Here is a 10,691-nt window from a genome sequence, read left to right as displayed (position 1 = left end):
GACCGGCACAGCGCATGTGCGTGACGGAGGTGCCTTTTCAGCTCCAGCCGGTACTGCGCATGTGTGTGCCGGTGGTGCCCTCACGGCTCCAGTCGGCACTGCGCCTGCGCGTGCCGGTGGTGCCCTTAAAGCCCTGGCCGGCACTGCGCATGTGTGTGGCGGTGGCTTCACGGACCCGTCAATAATCCGTCCTTTGAGAGATGCCGTAGCTGCTCTTAAAAGGGGAAGGATTGACGGGCCGTTCTTTACAGCTCTAGCCGGCACTGCGTACGCACGTGGCGGTAGTGCCCTTAAAGCCCCAACCGGCACTGCGCATGCGCGTGGCGGTGGTGCCTTCACAGACCCGTTTATTATCCGCCTTTTGAGAGAGGCCGTAGCTGCTCTCAGAAGGGGATTTATGGTTAACGGACTGTTTATTGTCTTTCTTTTCATTTTTTTGGGCTGCGCCCTTGGCCGGAGCCTGGATGCGTCAGCGGAAAATGGTTTATTCAGACAATAACGATGTGACATGTGTCTTGTGCGGACTTGAGGATGGCGTTGAGGCATCTCTCGAGGCGGCGGGGACACATTTAGAGCCGGGGAAGGAACTTCCAGCTCCGTCACGGAGGGGAGAAGGAGGGGCTGTCAGGCCGCTCGCTTCTTCTTCCTCGCCTGCTGGCCGAAATTCTGGGTCGGCTGTGCCTGGGCTACAGCCGGAACCGGAGATTTTCTAGGCCAACTCGCCCTCGTCTCCTGCCTGGGCTGGGGACTCGGGGCGGGCTGCGCCCTCTGCTGTCCTGGTACTTTGAACCCAGCAGAGCGCGGTGCAGTGTGGGCGAAGGGCCGCCGTTGCGAAGGGCCGCCGTTGCAAAGGCCGCGGCTGGACCCTTCGAGGGAGACAAAGGTGGAGAGCCTCGTCTTCCTTCTTTTTCGACTCGCACCTCCTCTGCATGGAAGCGAGAGCGGAGCCGAAAATCCCCTCGGGACTGATGGGCATGTCAAGCACATCTTCCTTTTCCCGGTCTGGGAGGTTGGTGAGGTTGAGCCATCTAGCTCTTTCCTGCACCACCATGATCCCCATTACCTTGCCCGTGGCCTGGACGGCGCAGCGTTGGACACGGAGACAAATGTCTGTGACCGCGGCTATCTCGTCCAGAGTGGCCGGTCCAGGATTGCTCGACATATCCTCACAGAGCTCCGCTTGGTATGCGGTTAGCATCGAGGAAACGTTCAGAGCCCTGGCGGACAATGCTGCGGCTCTGTAGGCCCGTTCCGTCATGGTAGACTGGAATCGGTCCGTTTTTGCTGGCAGCGTGGGGTTCCTGCTCGGTAGGAGGTGGGCTGCCACCAGCGGTTCCATAGGTGGTATGTGGAGCAGGCCAAGCCTCTCCATACCGTCACAGTCAAGGGAGTGGGCACCCTGGATTGGGGCCTTGTTGCTAAAGGACCGGTCTCTCCACGAGACCGACACCTCATCCAACATCTCCGGGAAGACCGGGAGGAGTTGCCTCTTTGCCCTCGTTGTTTGGGAAAAAAGTTTTCCCTCGTAACGGGACCTGGAGGTCTCCTTGGCCACTTCGGGCCATGGGATGTCTAGTTTGGCCGCAGCGCGCTGACACACGGCTTGTAGGTCCATACTGAGACAGGGAGAAGCTGGTGTGCTGTCGCCCGGGGGAGCAGCCATCGCTCCCGGCTTTGCAGCCTGAGTCGATGACATGAAGATGTCGTCTTCCTGCTCATCCGAGTCAGACAGGAGGAACTCAGAGGTGTACTCTTCGTCCTCCATGCAGTCTAACTCCAGGACATCTTCCGCGGGTGAAACCGTGGTGAGGTCCAGTCGGGAGCCCCAGCTTGGTATAGCGTGGGGCCCCGTACCCGCGTTTCTTGCCTCCACCGGATCTCGGCCTGATATGGCGCGGGATTCCGGTTCTGCGGGTGCCGCAGTCGGTGAGCCCCAGACCGCAGTGAGGGGCTCCATCTCTGCGGCAGACGTCCCCGTGTCTTGATTGCCGGTCGGCGGATCAGTGGACATGAGGGGGTCCCGTCCCCAACTTGTTGCGCTAACCTTCGGTGGAGGCTCTTCACGGTGAGGCGGCACAATGTCCGCACGAGCCGGGGTTGTCGATGGCCTCCTGGGCGTGTTCCAGCCCGAGGCAGGACGAACAGATCTGGTGTGAGTCTGTGCCTGACACTTTCAACCCGCAACCGCAGCGCCGAGCCTCCGAGTTCCTGACTCCTCTGGTGTGAGGGGGAGAGGCATCCATCTCGTTCGCCGTGAGGCGTGGAGAGGGTCCGCTCATGACAGGTACGTTCGAGAATTTTTTTTTTACCGATCTGTCTTTAATCCGGGGGAAAAAAGGACAGCGTGGGTCTTTTTTCTCTCAAGGATATTACCTGGTATGGTAATATTCCTGTAATCCTTTTCTCCTCCGTGGAAGAGAGAAGAAAAAAGTGTCCTCGCTACCGTGGTGTCGGTAGTGAGGGAAAAAACACAAGTTAGCAACTGGTGTGTTGCTAACTTGAAGTCAAAACCTTACCTTACTCCAGAGGAAGAACGGCGAGGTTGACTATAATACTCTTCTGTGAGAGAATCGGGTAGCCGGCTAACGCCCGTCGACCGAAAATTAGCTTTGGGTTCAGTCTGTGGACTGTTAAGCTAGCCCGGCTACCGTTCGAGATGTGCTCTGAAGCGAGAAGAGGTGTTTGAATGACGCATGCGTCGTGGCGCAGGCTACTTATAGGGGGTGATTTCCCCTGACGTTGACGTCAAGAATCACCGGCCAATCAGGATTGGCGTAATGAGATTGATGCTTCTGTTTGCTCCGCGATGAGGCGCATCCCATAGTGAGACATCTCACTTCATGTTACTCTGAGTCCTGGGGTTACGTAAGTAACCTATAGTTTTAGGAGTATAATAATTATCTTTATGCTGGTTGGTCTCCCACCCTCGGCGGGTTATCAGCACAAATTATGTCCCCATATGATAAAATCCACCATCCCCCCGGATTTTTTTTTACAACTTGAGTACTGTGTACTAGTGTTGCAGCGTATTCTGCTACCCGTCAAAATCTGTGTCCCCGGTTGAAGCTAACATCCATCGTGTTCTGTCACTTTGTCATTTCATTACATGTATTGTTTTAGAGACTTTCAACGCTGTCATATTTCCACAGGGATTGTAAAGCCAGTCATTTGGCCACTGCTTACAACAACCGCGGACAGAAAAAGTACCTCCGGGTGGATTTTGGTGAAGCGGTGGAGGACTTCTCTTTAGCAACACTCAGCTGTGGAGATGACCAGAGTGTTCACTGCTTGAAGGAGGGGTTTCAGCTCTTCTGGTGCTGGTGGTATCACTTCATCAACAGTTTTGAGTCTTACCAGCTAGCTAACACGAGAAAGAAACGTAGCTAAACTCCAAACTAAGTTGTTATTGCTGCTTAGGTCCATAGATTCCACCTTTGGTGACTAAAGTAATGAGTAATGACTGACTTGACTTACCTGAAATGTTATTTTTAGTATTTTTAAATATAAAGTCCTTCAGATCGCGTTGTCCTCCTGGTCGCTTGGCCATTGTGATGACCGTTACCTGCGCTTCTGGCATCGATCAAACGGGCGCATCACGGCCCCCTCTAGGGCACTCTCATAGTGTAGCGTTAGTGACTTGGTAAAAATGTCATTGCGTGTGTGCGTGCTCCCTCGCCCACAGTATTTTACTCAAAATGCGCAAAATTAATGTTGAAATAGCAGTAATACCAGTGCCACGTTCATTGATAACATTACATAAGGGATGGAAAGGGGGAATGGCAGTTTTAGAAGGGGGATGATTTTGACCGTTTTTATTTCAGGGGGGATGCCATCCCGCCTCAACTCGAGTACTGCTAGTACAGACATCGCCAAAAATTGAACAAAGAGTACCTGGACTGTAAGGAGATTGAGTGAACATTTGCAAGTATTTGAGGGTTGTCTTGCTCCATTGGCTGTGAATTCTGTTAAGGTTTGTTGTGTTCCCTAAAGTGACTACATGCAACAACAACAAAAACGCCCAATCATGTTTTAGTGCGTAGGCGGGGCAATAATAACTTCAGAACATCTTTCATTTAGCGCCTAAATCAACTTATCATTTTTAGTTTATTATATAGGATATCATTGCTACATATGTTGATGCTTCTCTGCATTTTCTTGAAATTATGAGGGTACTGGTTGACACAGAACCTGCTTTTATTAATATGTCCCTTAAAGAGCCTGTGACACGGTTTTCCCCCATCATCCAAACCCATCAATTTGAGTAAATATTGTCCCCTTGAAAACCGTTACTGAACTGATTTTGGATATTTGTACTTTGATAACCATTAATCTGCCCTTCAATGTTGACAATTTTCTGGATCTTCTCGCGGATTCTTCAAGTCCCGCCAAATGATGGGTGACGTCATTGCGGGCACAGCGCTCCAGCTGCACCGTTCAGGATCCCAGCATCTGCATGTAAACCTTTATATATATACAGTCAGATGTAAACGCACGACGGCGCACACAGCAGCAAGCTCAGACAGCGATGACAGTTTCATTTTGAACGTGGCTGAGAGCTCATATGAGGCTGAAGGATCGGTTTCTGTTGCATCTGTTAGAAGTTTAGGAATGAGGTGCGTCAATATGGGCGATCATATGGTCATGTAGCCAGTGGTGGAATGGGACTATAAATCATCCCGGGACTCTCGACCGGCCCACTTCGGTACCGCTAGTAAATTGTCAACGGGGGGAGTGGGGATGTCAGGGGCGGCGGGTGCTGTAGATAGTAAATGTAAATATGTAAATATTTGTGTCACTGCATCCTGGTAAAATACAAATATAATGTATAATGTCTGTGTCTTTGACCTTAGCGCTGCTAGCCACCTGTGCCCTGTACTACGAAGCCAGTTCAACAGACCCTGGATATGTTTGAGTAACAAACAAACTAACAACAATCTAACAAACGAGATCTCGCTAAGCGGTCCTACGACGCTGGTTATCAACTCGGTAAATCAAGCCAGGGTTTCTCTCTCCAGCTGAGAGCGCGTTCACGTCTAAGACACGAGTGGATCTGACTTTAATTACATTTGTCTCGAGTGTTTCGTCAACATAATGTGTTGCTTAAAATAATACTTCTGCATACAGTCTGTGACACTGTGAGTGTTGCACGGCCAGATGAGGCTGGAGAAGCTGACTCAGATCAGGAGATATATCATATATGATATATTATGATATTATATGATCGATGATCTGATTGATGATGTAATATGAATGATAAATGCGACACGTCGGCGTCTTCTCTGCATACGGCAGTTTAAACTGTATTTCCTTTATCCTGTAATATGACTTGAGAGATTTAAACTCCACACACTGAGTTGATCTCTTTTCTATAGACGCCGGAGGCGGGCAGCGTCAGGTAAAATAAGTTATTTAGCCTTCCCAAACCTGAGCCTCACGCGCCGCCTATGGGGGATGTGCTAGTTACTTATCCGACCGGCCCACTACGGTACCGGCCCATCGGGATTCGTCCCGATGGCCAGTCCGCCACTGCACCCAGCCCACGTAAACTGTCAACGGGGGGAGCCTCGCTGCGGGGAAACGGTGGACCTAGTGTCCCGATCGGAGTGGGAATAATAAAAATCCGTGCATTTTATCCATTAATTGTGTCACTGCATCCTGGTAAAATACAAATATAATGTATAATGTCTGTGTCTTTGACCTTAGCGCTGCTAGCCACCTGTGCCCTGTACTACGAAGCCAGTTCAACAGACCCTGGATATGTTTGAGTAACAAACAAACAAACGAGATCTCGCTGCGATGGCCAGTCCGCCACTGCACCCAGCCCACGTAAACTGTCAACGGGGGGAGCCTCGCTGCGGGGAAACGGTGGACCTAGTGTCCCGATCGGAGTGGGAATAATAATAAAAATCCGTGCATTTTATCCATTAATTTCCCCAACATTGTGGTTAAAAAAAAAAAAACACGTTTAATCCATGTTGTTGGTGTACTACAACTACAAAAAGCATCGGTTTGTTTTCTCATCAGGAAATGCAGACCGGCTCAAACAAACGATTTTTAATCATCCTCACGATCATTTAATGTATCATGTTCGCCGAATTGACATGAAAGCACTGACAAATATGAATATACTGTAGTCAACTTCATTAAAACGTTATTAATCTCAGTAATTCACCATTTCTACGCATAACACCACACTTTGTCCGTGTTTGGCTCTCGAAGCGTTCCCGCATTGACGTCACTTCCGGCTTCCCCCAAAACGAGTCGAAGGAATTATTGATATTTAACGGAACGGTATCGCTTTTTCTTTTTTAAATTGACGGTTCGAGATTACTAGTAGCCCAATATTTCATTGCACAACAGTTGTTGGGATGCTGTCACAGGCTCTATAAAATTGACCACAGAAGATGCAATACATTGATAAAAGCGACTATATAAATAAATGTGGCTTTTTTTTTTAAAAATGAGTTTATTTTTTTCACAATACACGAGTCGTTACTGTCATCCATCAATATAAAAGGCAGTACAGTACATTCATTGATAAAACTGTTCCCCTGGTCCCAAACAAAACAATGAACACAATTGCATAAGGTGCAAATGACAAAATGTAAACACTTGTAGAACATATTCAAAGGTTAGACAGAATAATTGCCCCAGAGGAGATCTGCCTTTGGCGTGTTGAGTCGGTGCTTCTTCGCTCTGCAAAACAAGTAAAGATTACCAACTGCACATCCAGATCGACTACATTTGTTCAGACTCGGTCACTTACCCTTTTTTACACCTGCAGGTCTTGAGTAGCTCTGACCTGGAGGATGCACACACTGGCCCCTGCAGGGAGCATCTGCCTGGCTGCTTGTGTCACAAATCACTGCATCACAGTGGACATAGATCTGTGGACAGACAGCATGATTTATTACACATGGCTACATGCAGCAGTGGCCAAAAGACTCCAGATTTGGATTTACAAGACTTACCTGGTCTTTCAGAACCTCGTCATCTTTAGTGAAAGTGAACATCTTTAGAGAGAAGCGCTTGATGTGGGACGGGACTAAAACTCTGGAGTCACTCACAACGGGATGGAAAATTGTTGCATAGCTGTCATTGCGATTCTCACAGCTAGTGAAGGAATTCGAAAGTTAATAAAGCAGCAGTTAAACAAATGAAATGAGTAGTTAGTAGTTCGTTTTGCACAACATTACCTGTCCACAATGATGTCCCAGCTTGGCAGAGATGTCCTATCTTCATAAAGGGTTGCCCAACAGTTCTCAGCAATGAGTTCCAAGTGCGGGTCGTTAGAATGCATCAGCTCCACCTCAAAATACAGAGGCTGCTGCAGATATTTCACCTACTGGATAATCCTCTGCTTGGTAGAAGAGCTCGTAGGATGGATCTGCAGGAGAAGAGTCCCGTTAGAGACAGGAGGCCTGGACATTTACAGTTTCATGTCATTTCAAACCTTTATTTAATCAGATTGGTCCCTTGAGATCATAGATCTCTTTTTCAACGGAGACCTGCAAACAGTGTTTTGTATGCATGAACAAGATGTTGTAAAATTCCACCATGCCTTGGGAAAGCCTCATCTGCACCATCAGCTGCCCGGTGCCAATCTCTGCATCGGGCTCATAGGATCTTGGTTTAGCGCTGAAGGCAACAGTCTGAGTATCATTGACCACATAGAAGCAGGAAATGGTTTGCCTATTATGGGAAAAAATAATATATAAATGCAGACATTGAAAGTATTCATCTCCAATTATACAGAATCAAATATTTTACCTGTAATCAGGATCAACTGGTGATGTGTTGGCTGCTCCTTTGGCATTGTTGTAAGACAGGCGGATCTCATTTCATACATCATGTAGTTGTCAAAGAACTATTGAATAACAAAAACGCATTAACATTTGACAAAAAGCCCTTTTGATATTTAAATGCGATTCACACTCACCGTTCTGGTGGTTCCACAGGTATCCACACTGAAGGAGAAATATGCAACGCGATCGTCGCTGAACTGTGGTGTGCAGGACTGGTCCTTTAGCGTCAGCTGACTTGGCTTCAGATTACGAGTCGATTCAACCTTCACAGCAACAGCGGTCATTGTGCCATTGGGGTGGCACTCTGGAGGAAGAAGCAGGCAATGTGTAAAGCAACACAAATCCATCAATTAAAGCAGCAAATATACTTACATGTTCCATCTTACCTGTTGCTTTCAAGGGGAAGTAGCAAGCCAGATAGAGATCAGCAAGCACCCAGTCGTTTGCACGATCCAACAGAAGCAGGTCAATTCTGGATTTGACTGATTCTGCAGTGAGCAGCTGTGGAAAAGAAAGTAAAGTTAGCCAATGCAGAAGATCTATGGTGGGATTTTGTAGTTTTGACATACCTCGAAAACAGCGTCCTTGGCAGTGTATGGCAGAATGAGGCTGAGGTGTGTGCCGTTCTCATAGAAATTGTAGTCTTCAGCCATCTCAGCCGTCAGCTCTCGAGGTCCAACGATAGCCTTGAAATTAGAGCCGTGACTCCCGAACTTCACGCTGATGTAAAACTGGTTCTGGTCACAGGTGCCAGCCATGATGGGTAGCACTAGAGCAGCAAAACATGCATTATCCATTTGATTGTGTAGCTTTTACTCTAAAATGTTTGATTTAATTTTAGAAAACACAATTTGCATGAAGATATTGTCAAAAGCAAATTCAATATGATCTCACCAACATCCTGCAGAGAGGCCCGCAGGTCGACCGGGAGAGCAAAAGGAGTTTCTTCAGGCAGGACGATCAACCCAAAGATCAGAGGGAGGAAGTAGGATGTAACCAAGCGCTCAGGATTCTGCAACAAATGAAATAAAAGCTCAGCAACACTGAAAATATGTTGGTACAAAGTGATATTTTGAATCTATAATGTCATACATGTTTTAAGACAACATCGGCATCAAAGGGCACTTGAAGAGAGAAGCTCTTGGAGCCATTAGCCAAGCTGTGTTTCCTGGACTGTGAAGCCTTTGGCATTGCTCTCCTCAACAGTGAGGACCCCGGTGGAGAAGGTGATGTTCCTCAGCTCAACGTCATGGAGGAAGGTTCCCAAGAGAACGCTGAACACCCGAGTCTCTGGGACAGTGTCTGAGGAACAGAAAGTGGCAGGTTTACAACTTCTAAACCCAGCCTCAACATTGATAGAGAAAGATTTAGTAGTTGATTGAGTGCTATTTAAAAAAACAAAAAAGTGGCCCTTTGTAAGCAAAAGTAGATTTTGTACTTGGCTTCAAATCCCATCCGAACAACACCATTTTGCAAAAACTGAAGACTTTATTTAATGGTTTAGCAGTCTTCAGGATATATCCGAGCAAGTCCGAGTTCAAATGTCCTTTTTTTCATACCTACTAGAAAATGTGACTTACCATCCTGGATTGGGGAGATTGAGGCATCAGAGGGGTCAATGATGGGGAACAAAACCTTGTATCTGGTATCATCTTGGGTAGCCCGCAGACCCAAAGGTGCTTGCAGCTTCTGACTCGTATAGGCCAAAGCAATCGCCTCCACGATCCAGTGGGATAGTCGTTGCTTAGTAACAGGCTTACCCTTGTGAGGTTTAGCCCAGGACACGAAGAGTTGGTCATTAAGACGAAGCTCTTTTGATCTGTCCACATATGTGTGCAAAGCCCGGACTGGACACAATAGATCCTGCTGCTGCTCCCCGGAGGAAACCAGCTGCGGAGGAAATGCCTCAATGTCAATCGGGGTACACGAACCAACCACCTTTGGTGTAAAGGCAGGGTTGGGTTTCAACAACACTCTCGTTTGCCCTGAGGCGAACTGCGTGCATGAGGGATGTACAGACAGTGCATGGATATCACTGACCCGTTTAGCGGATGCCAGGGCCAGTAACAGCACTGTCTTGAGTGACAGATGTTTCATGTCAGCTCCCTCCAGGGGTTCAAATGGGGTCATTTTGAGCCCATTTAAAACCACTGTCAGGTCCCATAAGGGCACCAGCGACCTGGAGACAGGGAGGAGCCTGCGCGCTCCCTTCATAAAACGGCAAACCAAAGGATGTTGGCTAGCCGTCTTACCCTCAAAGCCCACATGGCATGCAGCAATAGCAGCCAGGTACACCTTGATCGTGGAAAAAGCTCTGTGTTTATCGATCAAGTCCTGTAGGAATGATAAAATCACCCCGACAGGACATTGAAAAGAGATGTGCCCTTCTTGAAGGCACCACTCCTCAAACACCCTCCACTTACAGTCGTAAAGAGACCTGGTGGAGGAAGCTCTCGCACTCTGAATAGTGTTTATCACCTTCTGAGGGAGTCCCACTGTATTCAGATTGTACCACTCACGGGTCAGGCCCATAGTGCCCCGCGCTCTGGGCGTGGGTGAAGGATCGCCCTCCCCACCTGAGACAATCTGTCCCTGCGTGGTGGGGGCTGCCACGGCTGCCCGCACAACAGCTGATATATCCCCGCCAGCCCGTATATTGCGGGCTAGGGTGGAAACATCAGAGTACGTGTGTGGCGTTGCTCTTTCACTCTGGCCGGAGTTAAGGGGAACAGAACCAGGGGTGGGAACGTGTACAGAGGACCCGGAGGTCAATCGTGTACGAGTGCGTCCCCGCCTAACGGTGCGTTTAAATCGTGCATTAAAGAGAACAGCTGTCATTGAGCATTTTCTCCCCTTGCGAACAGATTTAACGCGGCTCCGCCGTAA

The 10,691-nt window shown here is 48.4% G+C and overlaps 1 pseudogene; it reads right to left on the bottom strand.

The window, feature by feature from the left end:
* Positions 1-6,457: 6,457 nt before the first annotated feature.
* LOC117439654 (zona pellucida sperm-binding protein 2-like) lies at positions 6,458-9,102 on the bottom strand (annotated as a pseudogene).
* Positions 9,103-10,691: the final 1,589 nt, after the last annotated feature.

The sequence above is a fragment of the Pseudochaenichthys georgianus genome, chromosome 24 (genome assembly GCF_902827115.2).
Source record: "Pseudochaenichthys georgianus chromosome 24, fPseGeo1.2, whole genome shotgun sequence".
In the NCBI taxonomy this organism is placed as follows: domain Eukaryota; kingdom Metazoa; phylum Chordata; class Actinopteri; order Perciformes; family Channichthyidae; genus Pseudochaenichthys; species Pseudochaenichthys georgianus.
This window is presented reverse-complemented; position numbering and strand designations above follow the sequence as displayed.